Below are 16,153 nucleotides of genomic sequence, written 5' to 3'. Positions count from 1 at the left end.
CTATTTCCAAACCTGACAAATCAATACGTGTCTGCATAGATTTCAAATATTTAAACAAAGCATTTCCAAAAGATGATTTTCCATTGCCCAACATAGACATGATAGTTGGCATGACTGCTGGTTATGAAATGTACTCTCTGATGGATGGTTTTTCCGGATACAATCAGATTAAAATTGCACTTGAGGATCAAGAGAAAACAACGTTCACCTGTGCATGGGGAACTTTCTGTTGGAATGTAATGTCCTTCGGCTTAAAGAATGCAGATGCCACTTATCAAAGAGCTGTAACAACAATTTTTCATGATATGATGCACAAAAACATGGAGGACTATGTCAATGATACTCTACTCAAATCCATGAAAAGATCAACACATCTCTCAGAATTGGGTCCAATCTTAGACAAGATGGAAAAATTTAAACTCAGATTAAATCCCAAGAAATGTGCATTTGGAGTCATGCATGGCAAGCTCCTAGGATACATTGTTTCAGTGAAAGGAATTGAAATGGACCCCAAAAAATTTAAAGCTATCATGGACATGCCACCTCGAAAGAATGTCAATCAAATGAGGACTCTACATGGGTGACTCCAATCAATAAGATGTTTCATCTCTCAGCTCACAGATAAAGCTCAACCATTCACAAAAGCTTTACGGAAAGGAGTTACCTACAAGTGGTATGAAGACTGTGAACAACATCTAAAGCAAATCAAAGAATATCTTTCTAATCCACCTATTTTAATGCCAACGATTCAAAACAAACCCTTGATACTCTACATATTAGCTACTGATACATCACTGGGAGCACTTTTGGCTCAATAAAATGAGAATAAAAAGGAAAAAGCTATATATTATATTAGTCAGACGTTGGTGTCCTATGAGATGAACTATACTATTATTGAGAAATCTTGTCTGGCATTGATCTTTGCATCACATAAATTAAGACATTACACGCTAGCACATTCTATCAAACTGGTGGCTAAGATAGATCCACTCAAATATCTTCTCAGTAAGGCAACACTTATAGGGAGATTGGCTAAGTGGGTTATGATACTTACAAAATTTGACATTGAATATATAGAACCCAAAGATATCAAAGGAAAATTCTTTGCAGATCAGTTTGCTGATGTTCCACTTGAAGACAATCAACCTTTGCAAATAGAATTTCCAGATGAATCCATAATGCACCTTACTCAGCAATCCTAGAAAATGTTCTTTGATGGGTCTTTTACTCAACAAGGTTCTCGTGCTGGAATTCTTTTTATCACTCCTCAAAGATACTCAATCCCAAAGGGGTACAAGATCCTCTTTCCTTGTACAAACAATATTGCATAATATGAAGCCTTGGTAAATGGAATCAAGATAGCTATTGAATGGAAAGTGGTTGAGTTATACATCTATGGTGACTCTCAGCTAATAATCAACCAGATCAATGATATATATCAAACTCGGGATGAAAAACTAATTCCCTACAAAAGAATGGTTGATGACTTTAAGAAATACTTTACCTTTGTCTCATTCCAGTAGATTCCCATATCAACAAATAGAGCAGTCGATGTTATGGCTACATTGGCAGCTATACCATAGCTACAAGAATTTGAGTATTGCTATGAATTCCTGGTGGAAGAGATTCATTATCCTGCTTATTATTCCCCTGAATCCTAGATGGTATGTTCTATCATTGGACATGACTCATCTTGCTATAGTCATATCTACTCTTACTTACATGACTAAATTATCCATGAAAACCTTACTCGTAATGAGAAAATAAACCTGATCTGAAACGCTTCACGGTATGTCGTCATTGGTAACGATTTGTATAGGTGAGGTTTGGATAGTACTTTGCTTAGGTGTCTAGAACCTGAAGAGTCCCAACATGCATTATTTGAAGTCCATGAAGGTATTTGTGGATCTCACTCAAACAATCTACCTCTAGCTCAGAAACTACTAAGGGCTAGCCACTATTGGCCAGATATGGAAAAAGATGCTATAAAATTTGCTAAAATTTATGAGAAATGTCAGCTACATAGGCATCTCATACATGCTTCAGCAAGAGAGCTAATACCTTTGATCACACATTGGCCTTTTCAACAATGGGCATTTGATCTCATTGGCCAAATCTATCTCGCATCCTCTAATGGACACAAGTTTATCATAACTGCAATTGAATACTTCATCAAGTGGGTTGAAGAGGTTTCACTAATCAAAGTAACTGGCAAATAGGTAGCTATGTTCATTCTTAACTATATTATCTACAGGTATGACATACCTTCTTCGATTGTGACTGACAATGGAGGGCAGTTCAAAAACAAGGATCTAGATGAGCTCTACGAAAAGTTCAAAATCAAACAACATTTGTCTTCTACATATTACCCTTAGGGTAACGACCAAGCTGAAGCATCTAATAAAATTTTGTTGACTATCTTACATAGAATGATCAACAAATCTAGAAAGGATTGACATCTGCAGCTCAATCCGGCATTGTGGGCTTATCAAACAAGCATCAGAACACCTACAGGAGCTACACCTTTTGATTTAGTATATGGGACTGAAGTAGTCTTTCCTATATAGGTAGAAATCCCTTCTTTGAGAGTTTCTCTACAAGGTCTTGTCACTGATGAAGATCATAGAATATCTAGATTGCAAGAACTCGAATTGCTAGATGAATGTCGACAAGTGGAGTTGGATCATCTGAGATCTTATCAGAAAAGAATGTATAGAGGTTATAACAAGAAAGTTTGACACAGAGAATTTAATGTTGGTGACCTTGTTTTAAGAGAGAATCCTAAAAATCAACAGTTTTGAGAACAAAAGGAGAGTTTGAACCCAACTCGTCGGGTCCCTACATCGTTACTACAGCCTTTGGCTCTTGCGCTTATCAACTGTCAACATTGAGAGGAGAACAACTTCGTGAAGCGATCAAGACCATCCACTTGAAGAAATGCTACACCTAACATTCTCTACTGTAGCAATCTATACAGCGAAAAAGTCTTGAATAAATTCTAAAAATCAGAAAAGTGTTGAAGAAATCCTAAAAATAAAAAAAAGTCATCAAGAAATTCTAAAAAACCTAGTAAACAGGCACCTTGGTAGTAAAAAAGAATGAATCTTTGCCAAGGTGAAAACCTGGTAAAGAAACGCCTCTTGCATTGAAGTGATCCATCTATCAATGCAAATTTGGCATTTCTTGCTTTATTTTCCTCTTTTTTGCATCTTTGCTTTAGCTTGTATATATCCTTTAGTCGCTTTTGTGACACCTTGGTTCTTCTTGGAACCCTCATGGATTGAAACCAATCAATGTCCTAGTCTTAGGGTATTCAATTGATCAATTTAAATGTCCTAAGCAATTCAACTAGGTCATCTTTCTTTCGGTAGTACCAGGTCATCTAATTTGAGTCACTTTCCTGTCTCCTATCCACTACAAAGTTTTACCACTGAATAAACACATAAAGCAAGAACACTGAAAACAATCACTGAAAAAATATTTGAGCTCTGATTGAAATTTTCTTTGAATGTTGTCTTTTAACTTGGTTTTTTATTATTATTCCCTCTGAGAAAGTTGAGGTGGGCAACTTGACTAGACTACCCGAATTCCTTGTCAGATGCTCGGACCAGAGCTAAACCGTCAAAAAGCATGCTTGAACTAGGAAGGTGAACCCCACCCAATAACTTATTTTCTACCGGGCAACCCACAACCAAAATAAATAGAATTGTCTTGCCTCCCAACCTCGTTAATTCTCCGATAAAGCCCCTGGTTAGCAGTAAGTCTATCTTGACTAAGAAGAGCAAGGATTGGGGGCATAATACTTTTCTTTGTTTTTTGCTTGTAGGAATGATTTTGATGATCTGAAAACATCTCATAAGCTAGATGTCTATGATAAGTGCCTTCACATAAGGGTGAACTCGCCACATGTACCTCAACTCCATTTATTTGTATGCTACAAGGGGGTTGGAATCATTTCCTTGTCTATTTTGAGTAGCTTTCTTTATCATGCAATCTGGATACATGCTTAATCTTTCCTAGGATATGAACAATACAAGGGTCATTGTAGACAAGATAATCAATATTGCATATGGCAAGGAAGGGACTCTTCTTTGTTTGGTGTGTTTGTATGTAGGCAACATTCAGGTCATCCTAGCTCTTTATGCCTTGATGCTTATGTTCATTTTCTATATTAAAAAGGATGTGGCATTTAGGTCATTCTGGATATTTGTACCTTGATGATTATGTCTATCTCTGAAATTTTCTCTCAATGATGATAAAAAGAAAATTAATGAGATCCTGACTTGGAAGCAATCATCATTTCTTTGCCAAGTGGTCAACTGACTTTATCAACATGATTGAGTTCTTGCGCATCGAAATATAAATTTTACATGAGATGTTTGCTGCATTCACGAGTATATCATATATAGATCCATAAGTTCATTAAGAATTAATTTGCATTCATATTATTGCATAAATAGCAAAACAATATACATTTACATCATTAGCTCATCATTTTTATCATTTATTGCATATGAAAAAGAAACAAAAATATCCTTATTCATCTGTATTACATACATGTTGAAAAGAAATGCATTCATTTAGAAAATCATGAAGAAAAATGCATATAGAAGGACATCTCATATAACTCAACAAAAGAACAATGAGATTGAATCATGTGTCGTATATATCTCATAAAAAATATCAATGTCAAAGGGGTACAAATGATATAAACTGTCATAAATAATGTCTGTCGGGGCAAGAATCGCCTAAACTACAAAAATGGGGTATACAACATAGCATAGAGCCTATAAAAATCTATCTCTAGCCCTCTCCCTCATTGCTTGGTGGTGGAGGAGGTGCCTATGGGACATCAACCTTTCGAGGTGCCTATGCTCCCTCTGATCTAGCCATATATTGTGAGTAAGGAGGCACCTGTCTATCTATCGACACTACTGCACTATATGCTACCATATAATACACTGCTCAACTAGATTGATGCAAAACCTCATGCTTGGAGGTAGCTAGCTCTACTCTCAATCTTTGCACCTCCTGAGCATGCTCTGATACCAATCTGTGAATATTTTGGTCACACTTTGTAACCTGGGTCTACACGACTGCTAGTTGCGTCTGGAGGGTCCTCACCTTCCCTCTCAGTATTCAAATCATATCCACTGGCATCTGTCCCCGAGGTATCTCCTCCTCTCCTCCCTTAGCCAGCTCATCTCTATGCTATCGCACCTAATGAGGGGTAGATCTCTCTCCCATCTCCCCCTCACCACGAATATCACCTCTAGCCCATGCACCCTGTGCTCCACCTCCCTCACCTCCGACTGCACCCAAGGAACCACCCTCTACCCTCCTCCATTGTTGCCCAATCACTGGTTCCATACTGCTAGTCGCACAAGGATCACCTCTGACTTGCCTAGGTAGATCTTCTCTTTGTCCCTGTACCCAAGCCTATCCCTATGCGTGAGCTGGTACACCCTCTCCACCCTCATCAATCTGAGGTGCTCACTCTCTTGGATCTGTAAACTGTAGGAATAGATGTCTCAAGGACTCATCCCTGTACGCTGGGGTCACCCTCGCATCAACACTATCCTCTAAATAATCCCAGCGCTGTGGCTGGAGGGCTATCAACTCCTATGCTTCTAGGGAATAAGATAACTTTGGCCCCCATCCCATCCTCTCCTCATCCCCAAACCGAGCGTAAGCAGTAAACTCCTTAGAAATAGCTTGCACTCGCCTGTACTACCTCATCACCCGGCTAACCACAAACTACTTAATAACCATCTGAGATCTCCCAATGAGTGGGCATGTCATGAACATCAATCTCTGCTCATGCCTCCAATCATCCCACTCCTCTAAACCCCTATATGGCCTCCAGACAACTGCACTCAAGTCATCCAACTGGCATCTCCAGAAACCTATCTTCCCCAAGTGGGGCTGAGTCAATTAACTTGAATATCAACACACAACAGGATGATGTGCCTCTCTCAAATCATCAACCACTGGCCTGCACATTGGGATATGCTCCCATGCCCATATCCGTAGAATAAGAACTCTAACAACCATGCTCTTTGCATCTCGGTATGCGATCTCATGCATCTCATGGTACATGTGTGCCAGCAAGCAAGATCCCCAACCTAATCTCCTTGGTTGAGCAACTAACATCTCCAAAATCATCCCCCACCACACGTGAATCCCTAATGACCTCTACCCGACATAATAAAGTATCCTATCAGTCCAGCCAACACACTAGCAATGGGAAATCTCCCTCCTTATCTGCTCATCAGGTCATCCCATGAATTGGATCAGACTATCAGACTGTCATCTTGGAAAAACCTGCATAATGTTGTAATCCCCACCCGAGGAGATGAATCATAATCCACTCTGCCACCTAAAAACAGAATCCTCAGAATCTTGTATACTTCCTCGGGAGTGATCGTCATCTCCCCGGTAGGCAGGTGAAACGTGTTATGCTCTAAATGAAATATCTTGACTAATGCACTTAGTAATCCATGATTCGCATGAATATCTGGCATCTGCAACAAGTTTCCAAAACCACATGCCTCAATATGAGCCCTCTGAGCATCTGAGAGTTGTCAAACTAATCTCATGGTAGGCGAATAAGTACACTGAAATTGTATGTCTGACAAGCTAACCTGCAAAATTAAACATACATTCATCAGTACGTAATACAAATTGAGTTAGAAAGCTATCAAAAGTGCCCATGAATCCAACTAATCAATCATGAAAAATCCAAATTTCAAGATTTAATGCTAAAAAATGCTCACTATTTTTGAAACAAGTAAACACGGAGGGTCGGTAAATTGTACAAGTAAACTCTATGATACGAGTCACTAAACAATACAGTACAACTAAACAAACGCTGATGAAATGTCTCGTACAACCTAAGGGTATCTATAGAATGAAAAAACAAATGACTTTATATGAGTAAACATTATTTAATAGTTACTCGTACGACAAACCCTACTTGGCAGTACGATGAAACGACTGACAACAAGCTCAAAACGAGAAATTCATAAAAAATTCACAAATTCAAAAATTTAAGAAGCTAAAGATTGATCACTTACCTCAAGGGGATAGTTCCTAGGTCAATTATGTCATCTTTGCAGCTCGAATCGGTGGGTATGCTCAGGAATTGCCATTTTTCTCTAGAGAAGGTTTTTGAATTTTTAAACTTTGAATAGTGAAAATGAAATGAAAATGACCCTTTTCATCCCCTATATAGAAAACCCTAATTTTTCAACTTGCTCCGATGGACGTGAAAATTATACCCTTGACTGGGTCGACCGTCTTGACTCCATTTTCGGGATTGAAATTGAAATCTGCCATCATTTTTCTAGTCAAAATCTCACAACATTGACCACTTGGTACTTTCATCTTCAGATCACTTTTTCTCATCATTTTTCATTCAAGTCAATTCTGATTTCAACTTAAATCTCCAATACATCTTTGTGCTTAGATTATCATCGTTAAATCTTTTTATTCTTTCAATTGCCTACAATCATTGTAACCTCGCCATCTTTCTATTTCACTCCTAAGGGGGCATACTTATTACATCATCAAAAGTTGAGTTTTTTTTTTCAAATCTTCATCTAAAGTTGAGCAAAAAATATTTTTAATCAAAGATTAATCAAACAAAACCTTATTGTTCTTAAAAATCAAATCAATCTCTAGGGGCTGTATCAGTTTCATCACATTAAATCAAGTTGATATTGTCTTTGTCTAAATTACACTTAATTCAAGTCAGTGTTCAGTTTCATCGCTTCAAATCAAGTTGAACATTCTGTTTTGCTAATCGGTTCTTGTTCAATCAAGTTTATAATTGATTTCATCTCTTTGCTCAATCTAGTTCAATCAAGTTCTAGATCGATACTCGTTTCTTGATCCATCAAGTTCAAGATCGATATCTTTCTTTTTTTCGGTCTTAGTTGAATCAAGTTCGAGATTGGTGTCACTTTAATCAATCTTTTCAACTTCATCACTTCAAATCAAGCTGAACATCTCACTCTTCATAGGTTTGTGATCCATCAAGTTCGGAACTAATAATCTATTTGACATTAAATTTTCTTTGAATCAATGTGTTGCTCGCACATCAATTCAAAGAGGGGCAAATGTAATACCCTGAAAATGGTCATCTAAACCATGCACCCCTAATCTCGACTACATCACCAAGGTCCTAACCAAAGGCAAATTCAATCAATCATAACACCTAATTAATTAATTCCTAGTCATCAATGTCACATGACAAATAAATCATTCTATATTAATTAAATAATCATTCCAAGTAAGTTATTTTAATCAATTATCCTATTTATTTAATTAAATATCCTAGCATATTTAATTAATAAATCAATTTGCCATTAAATCGTTAAAAAAGGAATCATTTGGAAAAAAAGAATTAATTTGAAAAAGAATTAAATTGAGAAAAGAAATCAAAATGGAATTAAATTAAAAAATATCAGAAAAGCAATTAAATAAAATATGAAATAAATTAATTTTTCTGATTTTATCTTAAATTTAGTTCAATTTCCTTTAAAGTTGAGAAAAGCAGGCAATCACATCAATTCACCTGGATTGTGCTTCCTCTTGGAGAATCTCTGTCGTTCATGATTGATTGATCTTGACCATTGGTCTCTCTTTGGATTTTCTATAAATTTAGGCTCTCATCTCTCATTAAAAAAAAAACCTAGAGATTATTGTTATTATGTTGTTTTTTCTCTAGGTTATTTAAGAATATTGCTTTAGTTTAATCATATTTCTTGAATCATGTTAGTTTGATTAAAACCATATAGATGGATAAATTGCTTAAATCATGTTAGCTTAATCTTGCATATTTTGCATCCATTTAGCTCAGTTTCATACTTATATAGATTAAATCCTTTGTTTAGGCGTCATCTAGTCACTGGTGTTGCATGAAGAAATCTCAGATCAAAACTAAACTCACATCTACTAGAAGGCAATAGGTCGCTTTGTAATGGTTTCCTTATTCAATTGATTATTGATTTAATAACCATGCATCTAATGACTTAATTGAAGTGTTGTGTATTCAGATACAGATACAGATACAGATACAAATCCACTTTTCACACACACAGTGTAGTGATGAAGGAAAAGTGAATTTTGGATTTGGAGATTTTGATGGAGGAATGGCTATGGATTTTGGGATATAAGGACCCAAAATGTATTTGAAAGGTGGAAGGCGTTTAGGAGGGATAGCAATTTTGGATGCCAGCTTTGACTTTGCTTTAGGATATTGTGCTTTGAGAATCCACTTGGGAATCCACATGGCTTTTTTATTTTTCTTAATTTGTAGTTCCTTGGAATGCATTTCTTGTACAATGGACTTGGGAATCCATATGGCTTTTGAATTTTCTTCATTTTTTGTAATGGACCTTTGTGGCCTTCTGGATATTTCTTTTTCTTTTTCTTTTTCTTTTTGGATCATATTATGCTTTGTTTTTATATGTTAATTAGATGGTACATGTTGATCCTTAAATACACGTGGATTGCTAGACTTATGGGTTTTATGCTTGGAATTTATGGATGGATAGGGATGATATGGAGGTATTTTGGATGGGCCGATGTAAGTAGATGGTGGGAAGGTTGTTAGACATGTGTGCCTTTGTTGATCTTGATCTATGATAGGATATGTGGATGGAGAGCTAGCAGATGGAGTAATGTATGGACCTAAGATGGATAGAAGGGATGAAGGGTTTGATTTTGGGACATGATGACCCAAAATAGATTTGGAGGATGAGGAATATGCATGTTTGGATTTATATGGCTGGATGTGGGATTTAGCAGGGGTATCAACATCTTGAGAGTGGGCTATGTAGCCAAGGCCATGACCATCAAGATTTGCTTTGATATGGAGGGGTTATAAAATGCCTTGTTCATGTAGGCCTAATCCTTTGCCTTGCTAATGCATGTTTTGACAAAAAAAATTACCAATGGGGTACTTCTTATTTTTGAAACAAGATGCAAGTCTGTTTTGAGGGGGATACGATATGGAAAAATGATAGGCTCACAGAATAAACCAGATTGGATAAAGGTGGGGGAACCCACTTGATATGTAAGGGGCTCATGGACAACTTGCGCATAGGTGTTGGGATCATGAGGGGAATTAGGAGGATCGATGGGATCATCTAGTGAGATGGATTTTTGTGAGGGACATGGAGGATTAAGACATGGAGATGAAGGGATGGAGGGATCTTGATAAGGATATAGAGGAATAATGGGATCTTATTCAAGATATGAAGGTGAAGGGAAAATTTGATCTTGACTTGGACAAGGATGATTAGACTCCATTGTAAGGGTATTTTGCTCTTGATTTTGAAAGGAATCATTAGGAAGTATGGAAGGGACGTCATGATCTTGCTTAGGAGATGGAGTGTCAATAAGACTTGGAAAGTCAATTTGTTCTTAAGGAAAAAGGGATTACCTTGGATAGGATGGGCATGGACAATGGTATCATCAAAGGAAATAAGATCTTGGTTGAATGTTGGATGCCATAGGAAAGCTTCAAGATCTTGATCTATTTGAGGACTTATTTCTTTATTTTCTAGATCATTCTTTTGACATGGGGTATTATTTTGAATATGCGATGTGGATTTTGGAAAGGAATCAATGTTTTGACACGAGGGTGATGGAATTTGTAGATGTCTAGGGGATTCTGAGGTGGAACCTGTTAGCACATATTTTTGCAAAATTATTTTGTGCTATCTATTGATGTATATGTATATTTTCATCATAAGAGCATTTATTGTTGGATTGCATGTGCAAGAGATATGTTGTTGTGTCAAAGAAGTCCAATTGTAGCCTGAATCTACATGAACAAGTATCACCTGGGCATATTAAGGGATGGCATTAAGTATGGTGACATTGTGATAACCTTCATCATGATAGTCTTTGCATAGCAAGAACACATTTTAGGGTTCATCACAGAAGCAGGGTCATGAGTACATTCAGAGATGTTTTCAGTGACTTAGAAGTCCATTAGCATGGTTGTGGAAAGTTACATTTGTGAAAGAAAGCCTTCTCTTCATAAAATATAAAATTATGTTTATCAGCGTAAGTCACCCTGATAAGATTTCCTAAGGAGAAAAAGGTGCGTGTCGATCGGCAAAACTCACACCAATGAGTCTGATGGCATTTTCTTAGGGTGCAATCGACATAAAGAAGTTTGGTGAGTTAGTAATCCATCAAGAAGAGCTACATCGATAGAAAAACAAGAAGGCGAAGTCATCGACATAGCATTCACTATCGGAAGCACGGGGAAAAAGTTACCCCGACACTCGATGAGCTTATCGACAGAAATTATGTCGATGTTGGATGGAGCAGAATACTTGTTGGTGATGTCATCGGGTCATCGAAAAGTGTCATCTTATGCTACCCTGATACCCGATGGACTAGGTGCCAAAGGTGGTGTTATCGGCCTGACCTACTCCGATGAGGCAATACCAAACGGAGGAGAATACTAAGTCCTCAAATCATAATATGGAGGGTTCTAGTTCCAAAGGCAAGAGGAAGGTCACTGAGGTTTCTGAGAGTGCCTCAAAGAAGTCTGAAGGTGGAGAAAGTGCACAGAAGTGGAAGTTAAATCAAGACATGATTGACCAAATGAGCTCACCGGGAGCCAAGTCCCGAAGGTCTAAGGCTAATTTTCCTATCCGTGACCAGCTAGAAGATGATTTTAAAGAAATTGGTGATGTTTGGCTTAGGGTTAGAGGCCACAAATTGTTCTTATATCATTACTCACAAAGGGGTAAGCCGACCCCAATCTCAAACCCATGTATGAATGGATTGGGTAAGCTAGTGGTCCCTAAAGTCTTTGTAAATATTCAATTATTGAAAACCCTGGCCAGGGCTTATAATTCCACAAAAATATGTATCTAATTACCAAATGGTGATGCATTCATCCAACTTTCAGTAGCTACCATTCATGAGGTTTTTGGTCTTGGTTTCGAATCCGATGTGCCTGTCTTTTGAGAAGGTGGAAGAATAATATACAAAGATGGATACTATATACAACGGGTGGAATTTGGGCATACATAAGGCTAAGAAAGGGAAGTTGACAGATGAAGATGGGCCCCCATTAGAAATCAACATTTTCAGACAATATTTACAATATACGTACATGACATGCAGTCAAGTGGGAGGATTGAGGTTCCAGATGTGGCTCAAATAGGACCTTTAGTACTTGCTGTAGATACACAAATGCATGAGCCAAGACAATTTGATTATGCTACCTACATTGTAGAAAAAATGCATGAGGGTTTTTTAAATCTTCAGAATAACCCTGATAAGTCTTTTAAGTTTTATTCATTATTGATGCATATTATCTTATTTTATGGACGACCCAGGGGGTTGTGGCTTAAAGAATTAAAATTAAATGTTCATGATAAAGATGGGTAGGAGCAGCTAATACAATTGTGGGTATCACTATGGGAATCTCGATTCATGAGATCCCATTATGTCAAATTTGAAGAGTTTTTTGTTCAACCACTATACAGAGCTTTTGGAGTTTCTTGTGATGAATCATTCTCAAAAGAAATTAAAAGATTTCTTAGACCCCATGAGCATGGAGATACAAAGGTGAATCATAATTGGGGTGATTGGTATGTATGCCAAGACTTCTCATATGTTAGGGTTTTTGGATTCAAAGGTGCTCCCTATGTGCTATCAAAGCCCGTGCTAGACCAAATTGCTTACCTGGAGATTGTGAGACAGATGAGTGTCTCTAATGCACATCATTTTGGGGGTGCCCACAAGCAAGTCTTCTTACCTGGAACTCTGCATTTTGGTGATTTCACCATTGTATCAACAAAGGCTTATGAAGTTATTGATAGAAGGTTAATAGAAGATTATAATTTGTATGAGCACACAAGCAGGAAAAATTATGACCTGGAGGGCTATATACACCAGAGCAGAAAAAAGAAGAATCTTGGTGATTACTTTCATGAGCATATTGAAGCCTTGGATATCTTCAGAAACAAGGAGTCTGAAGAAGCCATGAAAATTTTTCAGGATTTAAATCATAAATTGGAAGAAAAAATATAGAGACTATAGGTTATGGAGGAAGAAGAAGAAGTTGAAAGTGAATTAGGTGAAAATGAGGTTGTCTCAAGATTTAAAATGCTTGAAAAGGAAGAGGAACTTGAAGCACATGACCCAATTGTTGCAAGGATGAATGTTGATTTGGATGTTAGGCTAGAAGAGCATACATATTTTGTGTCAGATGATGAATTTATTAGGTCAAAGGAGTTTAAGTCCTTCTTGTATCATTTCAAAGGAAAGAGGTTAAGAGAAGAAATGCCAGATGTGACACTAGAGAATAAGGCAGAAATGATCAGAAAGCTGAAGGTGGAGATTAATTTAGAGTTAGAAGGCATGACCCCTCAAAGGGGAAGGGAACTTCTTATAGAGGCAGGAATCATTCTTTTTCCAGGCTGGGACCTTAGTGCATCCTATATTTTTGATAGCCTATTGCATTCAGATAAGAAAGATTTCAAGTTAGACATTCAAGGTATAAGTGATATTTTTATTGGATCAAGATATGATCCAGATGATGAGGCTATGCTTTTGTGGGCCCTTTATCCTCCAAATAGGAGGCTAAAGATTATAGATGTGGACAAGGCCTTTGATCACATGATGAAGTTAAAGGTTTGTGAAGTGGATCCCATGGTCACAACGGATATGGGAATTGATATTTCCAAATTAAATAAGGCACATATGAAAATGTTGGCAAAAGAAGCAGGGAAATACAAGCCGTTATATGAAGAGATTTTGAGAAGTAGAGGTCAACCTGTACCCCAAATAGCAGATGAATCAAAATTGAAGAAGAAGTGTGAGGAGTTGCATAAAGAAAACAAGAAGTTGAAAGAGAAATGCAGAACATAAGGGTAGACACAACATGTGTCTTATTGTCAAAGAGTTTTGAAAAGTTAAATGGAGTTCTTGAAGACATCTGGACAGTCTACTAGAAGAATATGGATAATAGCATGTCACATAAAAGAATATATGGTAGATTACATATGCTCCCACAGGATAAGAGGGCTCGTCAGACAGACAATGCAATTATTGAAAAAATCCAGAGACTGATGAAAAAGCATGAGAAGTTTGATGCAGACCTGAAGGTTGAATATGATGATTGTCAGGAAATTGTGTTGCACGGTATTCCAAAAGTGATAGATGAAACATGGCAGATTAAGGACAAGAATGTGTGGATTACAGAATGTCAATCATTACTTAATGCTTCCCTAGGTATTGCATAGATTGACACCTTGGACATGGTAGAGATAGTGGACCAGTTGGAAAACTTTGTGACTATAAAGATGGTAGTGCGGGATATCATCTTCAACTCCAGCACTTACAAGGATGAGGCCTACCTTCGGCATATTCAGAAATGTGGCTTGGTTTTGGATGGCCAGAGTTAATTAGTGTCAATTGTAATATGTTTTGTAATATTGTTAGTTGTTATAGCAATTAGGGAGTTATTAGTTAGGTTTTGGTCAGTTTTTAGTTTGTACTAATGAAAGGGTGTGTCCTTTCATTTGTGTCTTTTGAGTCACATATGTATAGGGAGTCATTTTTGTATAAGGGGACAAAAAAGAAAAAACTCCTATCTTTTAGATTGTTTGTTGGGACTAGTAGTGTTATGTAAAGCAAGTCTGTAGAAATGAAAAGTCATTTTGTGCAAGCAAGAACATCATGAAGTACTTGTGAGTCTGTAGCTTTTGTATACCGTTTTATTCGAAAATTAATATATAAGATTTATTGTCTTTATCTTTAGATCATTTTATGTTACATGGTGTTGATGAATCAAGTTCTTTGGATAAATCTAATTAAGATTTGCTGCAATGTGCCATCACATGTTGTTGTGTAGGAAACATAATTGTTTTTGTTATTCTTGCAATACATAATGAAACCATTCCATTGATAGTCTTGCATATTTGTGAGTTTTTCAAATTATCTCCAAAGTTGATTGCAAATATTCGTCCACTAAGTAACATATAAATTGTCAGATAAGGCACTGGTCTATTGTTAATTTTCTGTGAGTAAATTTGGTGTGCATAAGATCCTCATCAAGGAAACATACTTCTTATTTTTATCAGTATTGTTTTTTCATAATTACTTAAGGTTCCAACAACATTCTTTTATAAGTATTCATTCACTATAAATTACATTCAAGTTTTTAGATTAAAGCAAGTTAAAAGCACATAATAAAGCACAGTTGCAGGAAACATTTTGCCATTCTTGCAAACAACTAATTTGACAAGTTTAAATTCACTGTAAAGAAGTCTCTTTGTGCTTTGAAGATTAAGGTACACCTGCCTAGGTCTAGTGGAGCCTAAAGTGCAGAGGAATTTGGTCTTTGACCATTCTTGTTCGTTGACCAAGGCTGATTGAGAAATAAGTAGGAGATTTGGCAAAGCTCTAAGATTTCCAATTTGTGGTTGTGGGAACCAACAAAACCAATGTCTTGACATGAAGGGGATAGCCTTTGCATGAGAAGATTTGGAATAGGAGTATATGGTGTGATTGGTTCTTGCAGTTCTAAAGCATGGAAGGGACTAGCATCATGAATTGGAATAGTCCATGAACCTTACACACACAAGTGTTTTTGGATGACCACGAACCTCACATACAAGTGGTTTCAGATGATGACAAATCTCTCAACAAGTGGTTTTAGATAACTACAAACTATCATGATGGGGAAACTGATTTATAATTCACACACTTTTTGAATATCGCTCTGGGATCTATTCATGAACTTTTATGCTTCTCCTTTTATATCATTTTCAAAATTGATTATCGAGTTTAAATATAAAAGGTGATCCATCTATCAATGCATGGGTACTATGCTCACTAGTTCTATAGGAATCCTTTTCACATACATGGTTCTTCAATATGTTAAACCAAAACACTTTGGGGTGTTGGGTACAACCAATCATGCACCCCCTACAACAACTTAGGTACTAGACATACTTCTATTTTACCATTTAACAAGGTGACTAGAACTCAATTTATAAGTATTTACCCAAGCTATGCTCATTTACTCAACAAACTTCTTGACTTCACAAATAGCATTAGACTATCCTTTTGTAAATTCCCACAATTTTCATGATTTACAACTCTTTGTTTT

Source organism: Cryptomeria japonica, chromosome 2 (genome assembly GCF_030272615.1).
Source record: "Cryptomeria japonica chromosome 2, Sugi_1.0, whole genome shotgun sequence".
In the NCBI taxonomy this organism is placed as follows: Eukaryota; Viridiplantae; Streptophyta; class Pinopsida; order Cupressales; family Cupressaceae; genus Cryptomeria; species Cryptomeria japonica.
The sequence above is the reverse complement of the archived record's forward strand: the minus strand, read 5'-3'. Positions refer to the sequence as shown.